Source organism: Tinamus guttatus, unplaced genomic scaffold (genome assembly GCF_059628265.1).
Source record: "Tinamus guttatus ecotype Peru unplaced genomic scaffold, ASM5962826v1 Tinamus_guttatus_pri_ptg000240l, whole genome shotgun sequence".
NCBI classification, from domain to species: domain Eukaryota; kingdom Metazoa; phylum Chordata; class Aves; order Tinamiformes; family Tinamidae; genus Tinamus; species Tinamus guttatus.
The window spans coordinates 3217793-3238759 of NW_028288774.1; positions in this window are offsets into that span (position 1 = coordinate 3217793).

Genomic DNA, 20967 nt, shown 5'->3' on the forward strand with positions numbered 1-20967 from the left:
AGTGAATGAAGAATGGTATCTCTCTACAAGCAGTCTAGTCAGTCTGTGAGTTGCACCACATCACTTTTAGACTGATGATTCTGGGTATTTTCTTGATCTTTAATAATAATAATTGGAAAGAAATGCTCATCCTTTTTTTTTCAGGGGGAACATGAAGACTTACAAGAATTAAGAAGTGATCATCTGTGCTCTACTCCACAGGAACAATCCTAAATATAGCTCTTCTAGATTGAATGCTTACTGCCAGCCATAGTTTATCAGAATAAATGGATCTGTATTGTCATCTATTCAAACAGCTATTATTTCCTGGAGGATCTAAAGGCATTTCTTATCTACTAAGGCCAATCTGATTGCCAATCTAATTGTTAAATTTATTGCATCTAATGAATGTCCTTCTGTTAATCATATTGGGCCCAATTCATCTCTGTATGAAGTCTTTGAAAAACTATCATTTACTTCAGGAAAAGTTGAATTAGGAAGCAATAGACATGCCAGTTCATGAAATATGTGGAGAATTTCAATCATCTCTTAAAAATAAATGACATCCCATCTCAAAAGCGATAAAATGTCATTTAATTTCTGTTGGCATTCCTACCCACATCTGCACCTGCAGCGACAATATGCTGGGAGTTGAACGATATTTAGAATGAAGACAAAAGCACAGTGTCGGCAGGTGAAGTAATTTGGCTCTCATATTGACTGGAGCAATTTGGGTGGCCACTGCTGTGAACCAGATGAATGGCAGCTGGAAAAAAAGATCAGAGAACTAGCAATAAAATTCTATCAATATAAAAAATATATCTAAAACATATAAAATATTAAAATGGTACTTACCTTTCTTTGGTTACCTAGCAAGTACTCTTTTGTAAATGCTCTCCTTAAAAGATATATATATAGCATTTTCTGAGAAACACACATGATAACTGTTTCTCTTTTCTCATAATGTACACTTAAGTATATATGGACTGCATTTACCAGAAGAGCAAAAAAAGTGAAATTCTAATGTCATAGAACTGACTGGCTGTTGACCAAATAGTTTTGAAATGCTGGGATATAAAAACACCTGAGACAGCCGAACTGTATAAAATCAAAAGGCAAAGGTAATATGCTTCAAAGGATACTTTTGTCCTGCCTGAGACCTGACATATATGAACCACTTACGTTAACATCAAGTATTTTAATTTACAACAAAAAAAATCACAGTGGGGCAAAGTGTTGCTGATTTGGAGAATATTTTTGTGTATAAATGTTATTTTTCTGGATGCCCGGCACTGCCAAGAACATGAGATGGAGAGGCGTGAAAGGAAGACAAAGGAGAAGGTAGAATCTGGTAAGGATTCAAATGCCCACAGTTTTCTCTGGAAGTCACAACCTATGTCCAGCAGAGCCAGCACAGCTTTACCACAGCTCCTTCAAGCTCAAAGTGTGCTGCAGGGGGAAAGGGTTACCTCTGACACCAAGGTCATCCTCCTGAATATATTTGTTTACGAACTGTCTATATTGCCATAGAGATATAGATGGCAGTTTGGAATCAAAATCTTTTCTCAGAAAGTAGATTTTTGGACTGAAGAAAATGATTTGGTTGCAATAATGGCATTTTGTTGTTGTTGTTTCAAACTCATAAGAATACTATATTTTCCTGAAAAAGAGTTGAAGCATTTTACATTGATTCATTTGTTCTGATTGTTCATATTTTATTTGCTTGTATTGCATGGGAAAAAAAAATGGTAAAAGTAAAGCCAGCCAGTTAAATATTTCAGTAAGGCCTGTTTGAAATTTCCAGAACAACTTTTTCCTGCAGTCTTCTTCAGAAACATTTATAAAGTGTTGACTGTTCTCCCCAATGTGGGACAAAGGGAAAATCATGAATTATAGAAATTCGGGACATAAGAAAAACATTGAGTTCCAATTTGCTCTAAAAATGCATTTAATATTGCTACTTACCTACCTCATGAGGCTGGTATGAGATTTCATTAGAAGAGGTTTCTCAGGCTCTGAAGACTGCCTAATGAAAGGTGCTCTTTTGTGCGAGCACAAAGTGTTATTACTGTATTGGCTTCTGAAGCTGACATAAAGGCAACTCCCATTCCAACAGAGGCAATTTGCAATCCTCATCTAAGTAACCAAGTTGCATACACAGTTCTCCCCTTCAGGGAGTATTTTCTGTAAGTTTTTTACTGTGTGTGACTTTATTTATTTATTTTGCTAGTAAAAGACGAAGTGCTTCTCTGCAATAAGCAGCAAGAACGATGCTTGGAAAAAGTCTGGATCATTCAGGCTTTGCTCAGTTCCTTCAGAATGACATCCTTGCAAAAGTATGTAATGAGTTTTCATCTCTGAGCTGGGTCAAAACTTAGTAAATTATTTACTTCAGCATGTGAAAAGCAGAAGACTTTGTTTGGAAGGCATGAGGTAAATCAGTAACCCAGCCTTACTAGTAGCAAAAGACAAGATCCCCTTGATCCTGTTTCCCTTTGAGGCTGCCTGACCTAAAACTTTATGGTAAGACTGTAATATTATGTAAAACATTTTTTTTTTAATGCACAATGCTTAGATTGTGTCTTGGGAAGAGGTTGTTCAACTAATTTAAATTCTTGAGTGAGAAGAATGGAAGATGTAGGGATTTTTAATGTACATCTACACATGACAGAAGCACAGGTTTGGGAATTTATTACTTAAGGAAGTTAAAAGAGGAACTTAAAAGCAAAAAGGAAAAGAAGCTTCTCTGGTCTTGCCTGCTATCCTAGGCATAGTTCTGCCAGATTTTTTCACTTCCAAACCCATTCTTGGGCTCCTTCTCTCAACCACAAATTTTCAATAGGATTATCACAAGGCAGACTTAAAAAAATAAAACCATATTCCTTTCAAGTACCTTGACAAAGAGGGATAGGATCATGGCTGTCTAAGTGCCCAGACTGTGTTGAAGTTAGATACATAAGCATCTCTGAGCACTGGATTCTAAGGTTCTGCAAACAGTGAATGCTCATGACATCCCAAAATATCCCCAAACATAGCATTTAGCTTGCACATTAGTAGGGCTGCATATTTCAGTCAAGCATGCTACAATATATCAAGACTTCTAAACCAAGAAAAGGCTGACCAGAAGCCCCACAGCAAATATTATTGAATTCAGTGCTGCTCTTTATTTTATTGACTAGTTTTCAGTAATGCATTATTTTCCCATTATCTGGAAACCACTAAGTTCTTTCAAAACAGATATTTTAGTGCTGATGTTTTCACTCTCCACTCTGCTTTATTGCCTGTTATAATGTTCAGTGGTATTTTTCTCTGGCACGATATCATAAATATAATAAGAAATAGGCAGAGAACATTAGTTTCTGGAAAGCCAAGTGTCCTGTGTAATTTGAAGGACCTGTAGCAAGTTAATAAAGACTATCTTGCCACCGTGCCAGCCAGCATGCACTGGGGTAGCTGATGTCCACTAGCATTAATCTAAAGAGACAAAACTTGTCTCTGCCAAGGTCAGCTCCTTCAAATTGTTTTCCAAAACAAGTTTTAGAGGAAATGGAGAAAGTAGACAGGAATGCCAATAACATAAGTTCTTCCTTATGAAAAGCTCCTATTTGCACTGACATTTAAAGTAAAATTGGAAAGATGCCTCCAAACCCCTCAGTATTCGATCATCATTCCTTGTAAAACATGCTATGGGAACCATTTGTTGCTAAAATGATGTTTTTGAGAAAGCACGAAGAAAGCCTTGTGCATGGAATTCCAAACATCTCCAATGACAACCCATTTAGCATGTTTTCTAGAGCTGCACTAATAGGGAGGATTTGTTGATTGCAGATGATAAAAATGTTATTCTTTCTCAGTATATTGTCAAAAGATGATATAAAGGCTGATCATTCAGTTCCTCAAAATCCAATAACTCTTAAAATGCCCAAGGGATAAGGGATGTGTTAGAGGAAATAGCTGTTTGATTTCTCTCTATCTTTTTTGAAATAATATGAAATTATACACCTAACAGGATGAAAACCAGTTGTACAGAACTACTGCAGCAGTCTGTGGGTTTAATGTTTATAATTGCTGGACAATATCACATTGCCTTTAAAATGATACAGCTAAGGCAACAACAATAATGATAATAGTGGACTCAGTCAGGCAGGTAATTATCTCCATATATATAATTAGAAGATATGGGAGGAAAAAGCCTAGTGAATGACCTTGTTTACATTCTGTTTCAAACATCAGGGTAGTGAGCAAAATTGAAGGCCCTCAGCTTGTAAGTGCTGCTTGTTTCCTGGAGAGGTTGTGAGTGTCTCCCACTTGAACTGCCTGGGCTGAGCGTGGCTCAACACCAGGCAGGGCCAGGTGGACCTGAGCCCTCACACTGCTCACTCCATCAGACTGCGGGCTGCCTAGCTCCAGGTAGAACAGCACTTCTCTAAAAGGAACAGGCCATGGGGCCCAAACAGCTCTGAGGAGAACAGCAGTGAAAAGAAAGGAATCAAAGTTTCCATCTTACTGGTTATACTGCAACTAAAGAAAAACTTAGCCGAAGCTAAAGTCTTTGAGTAGTTCTCAGAGGCTTAGAACAGTCACAAGGGTTTATTAAACTCTTTACAAATAATTTGATTTGCTCCACAGCACACCTTATTCACAAGCATTGTACTCTGAGTTGGATTTTTTTCCTCCTCTCAAAGCAGGTGCCTTGCAAATCTGTTCCTCTGAAGGTAGAACTGTAATATATCCACTTATAATTAGTTCATCTGATTTTATTATGGCTTCTAATTCCAGTGTCTTTCATTTGAGGATTTCAAAGTAATTTGTAAACATTAATTAATTCTTACAATTGCATCCTTCTGATACAGGTGTGAATTATTCTATACTGAGGTTAGAAAACAACAAAATTAAGTAATCTTTTCAACTTTTAGAGTTTGAAATGTGAGCTAAACCTGTCACACAAGGTATCTTTACCTCCAAGATTAGATTTTCACTATAGGACAGCATTTAGTGCCTGCATCTGAAATGCTGTGTGAAATGCTGTGACATTAGGTCCTTCAGTAAGAGATAGTCCAGTGTGGGAGATCTCTGAGTACACCAATCCCTGCTGCATTTGGACAAAAACATACCCTCGCTCCCAGGCAACAGTGGGTTTGAGGGCTGGATGTCCAGGCAGAGCTGCCACAGCGAGGATAGCAACCCAGTTTGTCCCACAACAGCCAGGAAGAGCTGTTGGGGAGACCAAAGGCCTTTCCCTCCCGACCTAACTATCCCAGACTGAGAGCTGGTGAAGCGCCAGGTGCCAACTGAGTTTTCTCTTCTACTCACACAAAGCTTTATAATTTTGCAGTTTTAAGTAATTTCCTTGAGTTGTTATTACCTCCACAAAGAAAAGACCGGATATCTTCTATTGAAGTGGAATGCCATCGTCTGTCCCCATATGTGTGTCTGTGTGTGTGTCTGTGTGTGTGTTTGTGTACCCAGGGGATGGTTAAGTATCTGTTCACTTATTGCATATATTTGACTGATGGACAGGCAGTTTGTGGACTGAGGAAAAATGTTCTGGTTTTCTATGTACTTGTCAAACGAATATGTCAGGCTGACTGTCTTTTAACATACATTTGTTTAAAGGGCATGTAAGTACATTTTATAAAATATTTTTTCTCCTTGTTAACATCGTTCCTGAGACTTATATGCTAGTATTATTTTATATGATGAATTTATGGCTAACATTTCCCATAGCTTCTTCCTTTGGTGTGTATATATATACACACACACACACATATATATATGTTTCTTTCTTTTAATATTTCTTGTATATCATAGAATGCTTAAGGTTGGAAGGGACTTCTAGAGGTCATCTAGCCCAACCCCCCTGCACACGCAGGGTCACCTAGAGCACGTGGCACAGGACTGCGTCCAAGCGGGTTTTGAAGATCTCCAGAGAAGGAGACTTCACAACCTCTCTGGGCAGCCTGTTCCAGTGCTCTGTCACCCTCACTGTTAAGAAATTTTTCCTTAAGTTCCTGTGGAACTTCTGATGCTTTAGTTTCTGGCCATTTCCTCTGGTTCTTTTGGTGACCACCAGCGAAAAAAGGCCACCATCCTCCTCACTCCCTCCCTTGAGGTACTTGTAGACACTGATCAGGTCCCCTCTCAGCCTTCTCTTCTCCAGGCTGAACAGGCCCAGCTCCCTCAGCCTCTCCTCATAGGGCAGATGTTCCAGGCCCGTGATCATCCTTGTAGCCCTGCGCTGGACTCTCTCCAGCAGCTCCACATCCCTCTTGTACTGTGGAGCCCAGAACTGGACACAATACTCCAGATAGTGGCCTCACTAGGGCTAAGTAGAGGGGCAGGATCACCTCCCTCGACCTGCTGGAGACGCTCTTCTCAATGCACTCCAGGATCCCATTGGCCTTCTTGGCCACAAGGGCACACTGCTGCCTCATGGTCAACTTGTTGTCCACCATGACACCCAGGTCTTTCTCCACAGAGCTGCTCTCCAGAAGGTCGGTCCCCAGCCTGTACTGGTGTCTGGGGTTATTCCTCCCCAGGTGCAGAACCTTGCACTTGGCCTTGTTGAATTTAGTAAGATTTCTCACTGCCCAGTTATTCAGTCTGTCCAGGTCCCTTTGGATGGCAGCGCAGCCCTCTGGGGTATCAGATACTCCTCCCAGTTTGGTATCATCAGCAAACTTGCTGAGGGAGCACTCTGTGCCTTCATCCAGGTCATTCATGAATAAATTGAACAGGACTGGACCAAGGACTGACCCCTGGGGGACACTGCTAGCTACAGGCCTCCAACTAGACTCTGCACCGCTGATCACCACCCTCTGAGCTCTGCCATCCAGCAGTTCCTAATCCACCTCACTGTGCATTCATCTATCCCACACTGCGGAGCTTGCCCAGGAGGATGTTGTGAGGGACGGTGTCAAAAGCCTTGGTGAAGTCAAGATAGACGACATCCACCGCTCTCCCCTCATCTATCCAGCTGGTCATTCCATCATAGAAGGCTATCAGGTTAATCAAGCATAATCATGGTGATGATTCCCCTTGGTGAATCCATGCTGAGTACTCTTGAGCACCTTCTTGTCCTCCATGTGCCTGGAGACAATGGCCAGTATGAGCCGTTCCATCACTTTTCCGGGGACGGAGGTGAGACTCACTGGCCTGTAGTTGCCTGGGTCCTCCTTCTTGCCTTTTTTGAAGACTGGCGTGACATTGGCCTTCTTCCAGTCCTGTGGCACCTCCCCCATTCCCCAGGATCTTTCAAAGATGATGGAGAGTGGCTTAGCTGTGACAACTGCCAGCTCCCGCAGCACTCTGACGTGCATCCCAAGTATGTGTGTATCCCATATATATTCCAAATATCCATGTATTCCATATATCCCAAATGTGTGAGCATCCCATATATATATGTGTGTGTATATATATATGTGTTTATATATATATATGTGCATATACACACACACACACATATATATTTGTGTGTGTGTGTGTTTCTTAAATATATTTTGGGTCATCTTCCATGCCATCTTACTAAAATTTTAGTTTAAAATAAACTCAGTGTTCTGAAATGAAATGATGAGAAAAAGCAATGTTTTCATTTAATCTACAGTTAAGAAATGAGATGCTGCTTTCATATCTGCGAACTGGGAACTTGCTCAAAAATACATCAGAAAGGCGATCTTATTTGGGTAACATAGTCATTGTTCAAAAGCTAAAATGTTTCAGCACCACTTCAGTGAGACCTTAAGAAACACGCATTCAGTGTGATTTAAATTAACTGGACACATGCTTGCAGTGACAATTATGTTAATATTTTGAAGACCCCTTAAGGCTGACAATGAACAACACTTAAAATCCTTTGAAAAAAATACACATAGTGCGAACAAGTAGCTCATTTCTAAACCCGTTTTAGCCATAATATTAAGGTTTTTTTCCAAGCCCGGAGATCAAGTTCATACAGAGTATAACTTCTCTGACTTCAGTTGAGTCATTCTGATGATGGTTTTAGATCAATGTTTAGAAGACATTTTCTTGCAAATTGTCTCCTTTACATAGATAAAAAGCTTTCATTCTAATTCAGAGTATTATCCCTGGTACTGAAATCCATTAACAGCTTTTTTTTGTAAGGGATTACCTCTTTCTCTATATTATTCTGTGGCTGGGCTGATGACTATAATGGAGCTAGTTGCTGTTGAGATCAGGGTAATCTTGTAAAAGTAGAAATGCAGATATGGAGTCCCTAGGAAATTATTACAGGGTTTGGCTCTCTTAGAGTTTAATCATGTATTCCTTAGCATCAGCAGTAAAAGATGCTTGGGACATTACAGTCCCCTGCAAGGTGAACCTTTCTGCACTAATCTTTCCTGTAAGCAGCAGTGCATTAGTGAAGTAGGTCTTTCAGCAGGTACTCTATTTAAAGCGCAATTTTAAATAAGCAATTTTTATAGGAATATATTAAAAATTTGATTACTGATTTTGGTGTTTAAAGGCTCTTTGGTTTATATTGCTGAAAGCACATAAATACAGCCAGAGCCAAGTGACAGGAGGCTTGTTCTCTAGCAAAGCACTTCATATGCCACCATTAGCGATTTTCTATCCATGAGCTAGAACTTACACTGAACTACACTGGTTCACCATCAAGCACCATATTTTCCTGGAAAAACTGTTGTGATTGCAATCGCATAGTCCTTACACAAACAAAATTTCTATGAAGTTCAGCAGTGTTAAATTCTTATGCCTATTCCCTATCAAGGTCCCTCAGAAGGCCTACGGAATAGGAGTAATTCTAATCTTTATGCCAAATGAGCTACGCAACTCTCAACCAAAGTAAAACATATAATAGTGATGTTAACAAAAGGGAAGGGAAGGGAAGGGAAGGGAAGGGAAGGGAAGGGAAGGGAAGGGAAGGGAAGGGAAGGGAAGGGAAGGGAAGGGAAGGGAAGGGGGAAAGAAGAGGATCTGAAAAGAGATACTAAAAAACAGAAAGAGATTATATAGAGATTGCAAACTTTCTTGTACTTATATAAGTAACAACATTAATTTATTGAAATTGATGAGAGTTCTGCCTTTATTACAAAAAAAAATCATCCACATACAAAAATTCATCCATAGAAATGCATTTCAGAGTCAGTGATACTATTACATAGAATTGAAAAAGTAATTGCTGTCCACTGTGGTGACATAGATACAGTTAATGAAAGACTAATAAAGGATCTGTGCTCTTCATTCTCCTGGTGAGGGATCATTCTAAAACAGAAGATGATATAGATCCCTCCAGACCTTTCTGTTAGATCAAACACTGTGTCAGGGATAACTCTTTCCAATAGTATAGATTATTAATATTTTTTATTCTCTGATTGGCACTAAAACATCACTTGTAGAGTGTGCAATCTTGCAACGGCCAGTTACTGCTAACACACCCATAGTATGTTCACAATGTCCCCAGGGCATGCATACTTTGTGATACTGTTGGTCTTTCTAATTGCATCCATCTCTCTGTCTGCCTGTCCACCAACCTACCTAAGCGTCTATCCTAACGGAAAGCAGACACTACTGTGAATGGCTTGCCTACAATACCCAGCTTGCAAGTCCAGAGCACAGCTCTCCTCCACCCTCTTTGTGGCCATTCAGCCCATCACATGGGATATGTGAGTGGACAGTGAGTCCACTGGGGCTGGGCTCCTTTAACATGCCCCCTCTAACCATTAACGAAATCAGTGGCCTTCAGGAAGCAGAGGAGCTCTGGGAGCCACTCTCTGGGCTCAGTTATGACATGGCAAATAACAGTATTTGCTTCCAGCTGAAAATGGCTCTGCACTGCACAAATTCATCTCTTCCTGACATTTCCCTTCTCCCCTGAAGTTAATGGACATTGATCTCGGCTGAGAGAGAACAGAGTTCATCACCAGTTTTCCTGCTAAGACTGAAAAAGTGCCACAGGAACAATGTTCCTTCTTTTTGTGATCTAGAAGATGGTAGCTTGTCTGCTTCTCTCCAGGATTCAAGGAGATAAAGGGAACTCATTCATATGGACTCAGCTAGAAAGTGGTGCTGAGAGGCATATGCTAGCTAAGAACTGTATTAGTCTTGGGAGAGGTGCTTCACTCTGCTCCAGTCACTTGAAACGGTTAGATAAAACCACTGCTGGATGGGACAAGAGCAGCAAGCAGCTCCTGCCATCTGCCCCTGCTTCAGCCATGACACCTCAAATGCTCCCTGTGGCTTCACTTCACATGTGGGTGAAGCTGTAAGTTTTGCCTGGAGGCCTATGCTGCAGCTAAACAGCAGCAGCAGGCCACAGTGGCATGTCATCTGCCTGTCATCAGTCAAAGAGCAGGGGTCGAGGTGCATCTTTTCTAATTACTCATCAAGTTAAGGGGCCAACCAAGAGGAATGCAGCTCCTTAGTAAGGCACAGTGTGATAAATCTATCTATGTAAGCAAGAAGAACAGAAGTCATATCCCAGGCACTAAAATGAGACTTCAGCTCCCATTTTTTACCCTTTTATTTATGGAGGACATGCATTGGATGGAGAATTTTTCTCTCAGTTCACATCTTGCTCTGTCACAAAGAGCCCAAATTTGATTTCTCCATACAGAAATTTCTCCATAGATCTTTGCCTCTTTCTTAATTTACCACTTGATGCAAGTTCTTGATGGAGTTCTTGTATTTATTTTATTTTTGATAACATAAAATCTGCCACAGGCATTTGAAACAAGTTTCTTCACCATCCATATGGATGGGATCAGAGATCATAACATCACCGAGAGAACAGCAAAAAAGAGGAAATACGACAACCTGAAAAACACCTGTCCCATCAGGATGGGAAGGCTGTGCCTTTCATAACCATACAAACTCTTCACTTTTTTGTGTTCTGAAAAGCAAAACGATTCAGATTCAGGCGGCTGCATTATAAAGTCAGCTGGCAGGCGAACAATGCAGGATCTGGTGCCAGGAGAGGAGGTGCAAAACACTAGTTCAGAGGCAATCACAGTTTTTTAAGCACAGTGATAGAAGGCTCTAAAACAGACAGGGAAAGAAGAACGAAAAAAAAAGAGATGCTGGACAGAAGAGGATGAATTTATCAGAAAATTTTATTTTCACTTAATCCAATGTTTCTAGTCTTTTAGACATTATTAAGCACATTTCAAAAACTGTCTCACCACCATAGCAACTGCATTTCTGGTCTGTCCTGAATTTACAATCTCCTAACATTATACTAAAAGTCACAGCAACACAGTATGTAATTTTTATCTTTCCATATGGATTGAAACTGGGATGAGATTGCAGGAAATCCTGCCATGCCTTTTGTAACAGTGAGGGTGTACTAACCACAGCTCCCTGGCAAAATTCCAAGTTGGTTAATTATATTCTCTCTCCCTAATGCTTTCCTGCGGTTTCAATTAAAGAAGTTATTAATTACTTCCTCCCCTAAAAAGTGTTAGCAGTACTGTTGGCCCAGAATAACTTCTGTGCTCCATCTCTAAAATGTTAATGCTTTGAGATTGTTTGATGAAAGTCATTATAGAAACATCCACTATTATTAGTTTTTATAATTGTATCAACGATAGAATTCTTGTATTATTTTTACTGTTAGCAATAAATATGTTTGATTTTGATCATTCTGAATGCATCTTGCAATGAAATAGCATAGCCAAAATTCTTTAAGAAAAACTTCTTTGAAATAGTATATGACTAACGATTTTAAGTCATGTAGTCTGGATGCCATATCAGTGTATAGATATTGACGACACTCAGCTTTCTATGTCAGAAGTGACTCTTCAGACTACAGAATATAGCTTTACAAACCCCAAACTTTCTATCACATTCCGAAATTATCACACTTTACCTGCTGTGGTTCTGCAATAACCTTTAAGCAGGCAGAATATCAAATGATCATTTCAAAAGCAAGGGCATTTTAAGTTTTTCCTGTCTTTTTAACAAGCTTACTTTTATTCTTTTCCATATGCCTTTATGTCACACTAAATAATTCCTAATCCTCCTGAGTGCTTCATCTTTAAAATATAAATGTTATCTGTCTTCACTCAGGCATACATTAGCCTAACTGTAATCTTTCCTCATGATGCTATTTCTGAAGGTCTGTCATTTGTGCTAATGTTCTAGCTGGCTCCATTCTGACCTATGAAATCACAGTGGCAAAGCCACCAGAAATCAAGGAGGTGCACAGTTTTTATTAATATCTGAAAGCAGGCAGAATAATTCAAGAAAAGCATTATAAGGTGTACATCTGAAACACAACAGCAAATGTGCAATGTTCACTGCCATGATAACACTGAGGGCACAGTTACCTGAAAACACACTGAGGCAGTGAAAATTGGACTGACACTACTGACAGGAGTGAGCAGACGGTCCTACAAAATCTCAGGTTCCTTGTGGCAATGATTGTCTCTGATGCCTTTTCCTCTATGCTTCTATTAATTTTAATAAGTAAACTGTCCAGATCACCAAGTTTAATGCTCTGTCGTCCTTTCTTTCAAAAGACACAATAAGACTTCAGATACATTTTTTCTGGCTTGGCATCTCTTGCTTCCTTTCAGAATACCCATAGGACATAATCAATAAATTCAGGAATGTTTTCAGATGTGTGACTCTGCCTAAGCTTTTTTAAGTTACCAACCTATATATATATATATATATATATATATATATATATATATATATATAAAAGGGTTCTACACTTAGTAAACTTAGGCTAAATTAGATGGAATACCTGATGCATCCCTGAAAGTCTAAGACTTTTTCTTCCTGTCTACTGTACATGTTATTTGTAGTGCTGTTTGAAAATATTAGTGTGAGTTAGGTATATAGCATGAAGAAAATACCGACACCCACACATACAAAATGCTCAACAAGTACCCTTCAACTTCTGTAATGCATCCAGGTGAGACACCACTTTAGATTCCAAATATGAGAAAAATCAAAAGGAAGACCTCTCATCATAAATACTTTACAAAATTCAGCTAATACTTGGGGTAGAGTCTGCTATGCGCTAAATTTTCTGCAGTGTATTTATTCTGTGAGCTGTATGTGTAGCCATTCTTCACCTTCTAAGTCAAATGCATGAAATCAGTTTCTATAGAAAGAGCAAATACTGTGACATATTAAATGAAGTGTTCCACAGAAAGATGTAATGTAGATCTAATAGACCTTGTATTATGTGTAAAACATAATTGAGTGTTTTCTGAATTATAGCTGTGTAAAAATATCTTTTAATTATGTGTCTGATAAGTGAGAATAGGTTTGTCTTGGAAAATCAATTCTTATCTAACTTAGATGGAATAACTGATGAAAATATTTTTATTTTTTCCTTTTAGGAAACTAGGGGCTGAAAGGTCACTGTAAGGGCTGTGAGTCCAGTTCAATTCCCAGTTCTTTTCTGTCTTTTCTTTCTGTCTTAAAGATCTTCTAATCTTTCTGTCTTAAAGATAATTAAGCCTTGCAACAATATAAAAAGTGATGACTGAATAGATTTTTCTCTTATAAGCATCAAATAGTCAATGTGTAATTTATACCTGGTTGTTTCTGCTACCTGTCATGTTTTCCGATCTTCGTGATGTCAGTATTAAAATACATGAAGGCACATCAAGAATATTTGAGCTGAATATGAGCTCATCTAGGCAGGTCATAACTGTGGGAACAAGATCCCTTCCCAGATTCTTCTTGCAGATGGCAAACTTCTTTACTCTGAGGAAGCTTTGAGACTGTGTATAAAGCGAGACAAGGCTTTTATGGTAAACTGAGTCAACATTTTTAAGCTGCTGCCATGGTAAGCAAGCTCATGTAGGTCATATGTGATTTTCAGATACAGGCAACATTTTCTGAGAGAAAAGGAACTGCAAATTTCTTCCCTGGCAAGCTTAGCACTGACTTCAAAATCAAACAGGGAAAGATATCTCCAGGGATTCCATAAGAGCCAGCATAGGCAGCTACTTTGATATGTTCCAAAATAATAACTGTCTGTGCATGCCAGAGGGAAGTCTGTGAAGCAAGAGTCACTTTTTTTTTTTTTTTTTGGTATGAGGAAGTTACAGAGTAAAGAGAAGCAAAAACAACTAATAGCTTCTTAGAACATTAGGTTTAGCTTAAGTGGGTTTTTCTGATCTTACCTGTTACATTTACTTTTATGTTACCTTACTGTACTGCATACTATGAAACAAAAGCTGGAAAAAACAGTTCTGATATCACCCTACAATATTCAGTACACACCATTAAGTGAATTACACAACTTACATATATCACCGTTCATCCTTCATCAGGAAAATGCTGGAATCTTTGTATGAACTAAGTGTTTTCAACTTACCAATTACAGTCTCCTTATCTTTTACGCTACCCACTGTGATTTTTTGTTTTCCTTTTTTTCTGTAATTCCCTATGCAGATGCAGGAGAGAGAAGTGGATCTATGTTTCCAATAAGAAAGGGAAAAATAGTATTTCTCTCAGAAAGTAAAGTGCTCAAAAGTTAGGCTGTTTGAAGCTTTTGAGCTGACAATCCTGATGTAATTTTAAAGTCGTTACTTTTTTTTTCTATTATTTTCTGTAAAATCTTTGGAAAGCATTACAGATGGACAGATTATGGTTTGATCAATCATTCACTGTCAAACAGGAGATATATTTGCTCCATGAATTATACAGTTTGGCTGGCACAGGGAAACTCTGAAGAACGAATGTACTTGGGAGAAACAAGAAACCTGGAGAGTTTAGCTGCAGAACTCTTACCTTTTTACCATAGAGTATTGTGAAATTCAGTTACTTTTGCAGAGAACAACGTTATTTTCATGCAGATAACAAGCATCCTCGTAAAAGGATTTTTCTCATGTCATATGTAAAATATTTGTCCTGGGTTTTCTGTGGCCAACATGATTTATTGGCCACAATAAATCCTAAACTGCTTGAAAATGACAGATACAGTTTTGTTGAAACATTTCCAGCAAATCTTATCCAGATCCAGCTGCCCAGCATGAAATGTCTCAACACAGGTATACTAATCTTGATCAAGTTGCAGTTATCAAGTTGCCAAGTTATTGTGACTCTGACCATGCCTAACCTACCTCAGTTTCTACAGAGTAGGGAAAGAGCCCCCTACAGAATCCACTACATTTATGTACTATATATAACTATTTTCTCCCATCTCTAGCATATGAAATGGAATAGTTATCTAATAAGTACTTCAACAATACACAGTTTAAGGCAATAATTAAGTTTAGAAAGCAACTGATTTTGAGATGATCAGAATATATTTGAACAAAATCCTCTGCATCATAGAGTGGTCAGCACATTTCTGTCTACTTTCCCGTGAAATTGCTACTTAAGAGTGTAAGTAAAAGGATAAAGAGTTTATACTCCCCGCTTTCGGCCTTTAAATATTGGACGGAAACAAAAATATTTGTGCTCTACTCACAAAAATGATACACAGAATTTGAGGTGAAAGCTTCTGCAGATAATGAGACTCCTATAGCTTTCCTTCTTCCCCTCAGCACACAAGATCAGGGGTTAATTGCAAACTTTTTACACTGCAACAACTTCACTCTGAGTGTGACACCTTTGGCCTTCTTTCCTTCCACATATTTTTCTTATCATCATGGCTTGTAGGTATGAGACCTTAAACCCCAACCTGGCTTTATGGATTTAACAGCAGGATAGGTTTAGCACATTCCAAATTGTTAAAGAATTGTGGACTATTGCCAAAGTAATAACCCAAACAACAATGCTGGACCATAGCTTCTGACTTCCTGCAAAGCTTGATTAAAGGAGACAGGACAGAGGCCTCTAAATGTGCTGTTTCAAATAGTTTTTAACATGATTTGTTGAACTTATGCTGGCCCTGAAAAGAAAATTCTCATCAAAATCAAAACAAGCCTCATTAACTGTGAGGTTATAATGTGTTGGGCAAATTAGCTTTTGGTTTGCTTTAAATAGTGCTGACCAAGTTTAACCAGCAACCTGCAATTTAAATCACTCAGTTCAATCTCTGGAAAATCGTTTTCAGAGTGCATACTAGTCTTTATTCGAGGAGCAGGGTTTGCAGAGGGAATACATTTTTAAGAACACAATGACCTGATGAAAAGACGGTACCAAAACTAGTCCATTTCCCCCCCATCATTTCTGCTGCTAAAAGACATAGATGTCTTCATAGCCCTAAGCAATAGAGCAACAGCGATGTAACTATGAGCTAATCGCAAATTAAAAAGAATGTCCTTCACCAACAAATGAGCAATTGGAGTAAAAAAATAAATAAAAAGACCTGTAAGAGCATTAGGAAGTTCTACTGGATCAGCTCAATTTGGCCAATTATGCTGGTTTTGACCACGGCTATGAGAGCTGCTAACAAGGCCAGGCACAGAGGCCTGGCCACTTTCTGGGGCGCTTTTCCCTTGTGCTCCATCAGCAACCACAACTGTGAGGTGTGCAGGCTTGGACCTGTTTGAATGAATGAAGGAATCTGTATGAATCTGTTTTATCCTTTTTGGAACTTGCTGCTATTACCTGCCTCTGCAGGCAGAAAATTCCGATTTTTATAATTGTTGCTAAATGTTGATAGGCTTGTCCATTTATAAAACACATGCTATTATAGCAAAGCCAAGTCAAAGGAAAGGGACCAAAGAGATTTGTTTGACCATCCAGGAAAATGCTGAAGCAGAGAAAATGCCGAAGAAGAGTACAGCAGAGCAGACAGCCCAGTTCAGCACAGTGTAAAGGCTGCAGCACGTGACAACACCGAGAATTATGAATTTGTTCCCCAGCTGCAAGAGCACTGGGACAAAGAAGGTGAAACAAAAGACACTTAGAAGTGCCTGACATCTCAAAATGGCAAGACTAATTCTGCCACCGAGTTTTTCTCCACCAAAGATAGACTTGATTGACTAGAAGAAAAAGAGTGAATGTTCAAACCATTATTCACTTTCCAATATCCTTTTTTTTTTTTCCCAATGTAAAGGATTTTACCAACAATAGGTTAGATTGCTATCCAAGAAGCATACCTAATCAGTTTAATGAACTTCTGCTGGATCTGAGAAAATACCCTTTTATGACTAATTTAGCCCTAAGATATAAACTCATTTGACTCTCTCCAGTGAACTGCCTGGTCTAGTAACCACTATCATCTTCAAAAAATCCTTATAATGAGAAAAAAATTGAATTAGACTTGAGTGCCTGGAGCTATTATAACAGTTAAACCATATTTCTCTATTTCAAAGCAAAGCATCTATATTTCTGCTACATAAATGCAGTGGAATTCAGTGATGGGACAGGTAAAAAATGAGAAAATGTTCTAAGATGATAACTAGAATTCTCTTTAAAGGTCATCGATAGATGAGAAATTATTACTTTCTATTAATGTTACTTGTCAGGTTCTGACTGGGTTCCATCCTCAGTCAGAATGAAACCAGGAATGTCACTCTTCTTTTATTAAAAAAAAAAAACCCAACACATAAATTAGCATGTGGCTAAGCATTAATAGTGAAGAATGTCTTCCTTTGTGACAGAGTGCTCTGAAAGCAAAAACAGTTGCAGATCAAATGAGCATTTTGTCTTCAAATTTCAGAACTGGAGTCTAAATTGACTGATTGTTCATTCATGTGATGCAGGGGGAAAAAAAAAAAACCTAATAAAAAAACCCATTCTGAAATGGTGCCTTTCATACAAACCATACTCCTAAATTAGTTACTGTCACATAGTCTGATTTTAAGATCAAACAGCAAAGGGCAGCTACGAAAAAGTTGTTAATGTGTGTAGAAGTAAAACGTAAACATACTGAGACACATTCAAAACCCGTGCAAGAAACAATAGCAATGCTTTTTATTTTGATGTGGCAGTCTTTTTTCTTTTCCTTTGGAGACATTAATTAATAAAGCTAAGCAACAACAATCTGAAGTGAATAAATATTGTTACCCAAGCTACATATAGATTAACAGATAGCCCATGATAGCCCAACTCTGATTACAACAAAAGAATCAGCATTATCAGGACCTTTTCTCACGAAACCTAAGGCACATCTAGAGGTTTTTCTAGACACATGAGAATCTTACAATTTCTTAAATTTAAACACTTATATTAGAGAGAAGGAGACACCCAGGAGGGTATTATATATCGCCTGTGATGGAGTGCGTTGCCAAGAGAGGTGGAATCTCCTCTGGAGATATTTAAAGCCCGCTTGGATGCAGTCCTGTGTAACATACTCCAGGTGACCCTGTGTGTGCAACGGGGCTGGACTAGATGATCTCCAAAGGTCCATTCCAACCCTAATGATTCTATGTTAGAAGCCCAGCTCTATGCTATTTTAGCTCTTTGAAACACCTGCTAATGCTAGAGTCAGAGCTACTGGTGACACAGGGAACCTTAGAGACCACAGCCAGTAGTAAATAGCATTAGTAACAGCACAGAGAAACTCTAGGAGAATCAAGAGTAGCTGGGAGGAAGGACATTACGGGAGCCAGGCATGATCGCTTGCTGTTGCCTGTCTTGCAGTCTTCATCGTCCTTTGGTTTCATGCAAAACTCTCTTGGTAATATGACAGCTTTGTGCAAGAGCACACTGCATAAACTTAACCTCTTTGTGGATCCTTCTGTGTGAAAATTGCAAGCAAGTCACCACAATTTCCCCGAAATATTTCTCTGAAATATTTCTCTCCTGAGCAGAACTGCTTGCCTGAATTAAGAGCAGTTGTGCTGGGTCAGAGCAAAGGTCAGGCTAACCCAATAACTTGTCCCTAATGCTGTCCCTTGCTATGAAGGAGTATATGTGCGGATCAGTTTATAATGCTGTTTTCCCTGATGATTTCCCAGGTTCCAGCAATTTGCATCTCAAAAATTGCCCATGCTAGAGGGCATTTTTTTAATAGCTCTCAGTAGATTTCTTTTCCATGAGTTAAGCCAGTCGCTGTTTGAAAACTATATTTCAGTAGAGGAGAAATACCAAGTGGCTGAGGAACAGAAGCTTCATGAACACCTATAGTTGTTTCACAAAATCCCACGAAGGCTTCACACAGCTAGTTATATGCTCAGAGTACAGCTAAGTATTGTCTGTACAAGTTCTTGCACCATTTAACTAAAATGAAAATAAAAGCATTCTGGGAGGGAGAAGTGGAGAAGAAGATATGGAAAAATTTCTAATGGTTTATTAAGATGATAGGAAAACCACATAGATCCTTTCTGTTTCTGAGTGTATGGGCACAATACTAGTATTGGTATGAATGTCTGCTGTACAACTTCATTCATTAGCTTAATGTATCCCAAAGATACACATTTGTTGAATGACACACACAGGCTGAATGTTATTCATATGCAGGGAGATGTGCAGGGAGAAATTTAGGCCTCAGTAGGGGTTCAGAATGGCACCTATCTGTTTTTTGTCATACTTTAACGTCCAAAATAAGACATTATTGTCTAAAGGGATTTGAAGGGAGGTCCTGAAATAAAAGTTGTGGAATTCTTTCACCATTTTTTATACCTTAGCGCAAAGAAGTGGCAAGTTTAAGCACAAAGCATAAAATTGCTTATCATGACATTTTGCTAATTACCACCCTCGGGGACTTAAAACAGTGAAAGAATTGGTGCCATTTTCATTTTATGTTCCAAGAACAGACACACCTCAAGAATATTTGGTTCTCCACAGTATAGGGAGGCCTATACCCTGAATGATTAATTGCCACCTACTTGGGCAAGAGCTTAGTGCTATACCTGTAAATTAAAGATTAAAGCTTGCTCTTTTTCCTCCTGTAGTTCAGATCCTTGAAGCGTTCTCTTCTTTTATGAAAGAGTATCTCAGGTTTCTCTGTGGGAAGCCCAAGTCATTTGTTCCTTTGTTTTCTTTCTTTTTATCCTTGTAACATCTGTATGACAGAATATTTCTTCTTTCTTCTGGAGGCATGGAACTACTTGATCTTTAGAATTTTACCTTTTTTTTTTTTTCACTTTACTACTACTACTTTTACTACTTTTTGACAAGCACTACTTTAGCCAAGACATTCTAGACTGAAGAAATGGCCTCCAGAACTACCACTCATATAGTATCAATACAAAATCAGTGAAATAGTTAGTCTCTGCATTGGAGGATAGGGAGCACTGAAAGAGAAACTGAGAAAAAAATGCACCTATGCCTCTACCTCTAGTGTCTTAAGAGTTTTGCAGTCTTTAAACTCAAAGCTTGAAAAACAATTCTTTGCTTATTTGAGATGGCATCCCAGCAGGAAAGAGGCACTAGGATGGATTTAGGGCATTCCAGGGCTTGGAAAGACCTTATGTAATTTAAATATTCCTGCAGTACTTACATCAGGAGCTTTCAGAATCCCTTAACATCACTAAATCCATTTAACTATCTGGAAAGCTGCCAAGGGGAAGGGAAATTATTTCATCCAAGAACTAGGAATGCAAATAGTTCCTGTGGAGAGGTTCAAGGAACTATGCACAGTTCCTTACACATTTTTCCTCCAGTCCATGCACATTGGCCCAGAAGCAGTGCTATGTAAAGATTATGTTGCTGCTCCTTCAGTATCAATTATCTAAAAAAGAATACTGTTTCCATCCATAAAGTAAACTTCAAATCAAAACAATTAACTCTCTTGATCCTTTTCATCAGTAGTATACCCCTTGGATGCTAGCTCTGAATTTAAAATAAGTGCAACTTACTTCCAACATATTTCTATGTTTCTCTCCTTCTCAGCTAGTGCATGAAAAATTTAATACCCAGGAGGGTTTTTTTTTCTCTTTCCATAAAATATTACATACCAAAATGTGTCAATTTGTCAAAATTTGTACCCTGCAGCAGATGTTCAGCTGTGCAAAAGAAATTTTCTTTTCCCTCTTATATTGGAAGAAAGTGATATAAATAGAGCAGAAGGAGTTTCATCAGAACTGAACCTGATACAATTACATTAGATGCTTGTCAAATTGTCTCACATTTTTATATACTTTATATATGAAATAATTTCCATAACACACTCTCCAAGGAACTTGAGAAGCATCTTTCTTTACTTCCAAC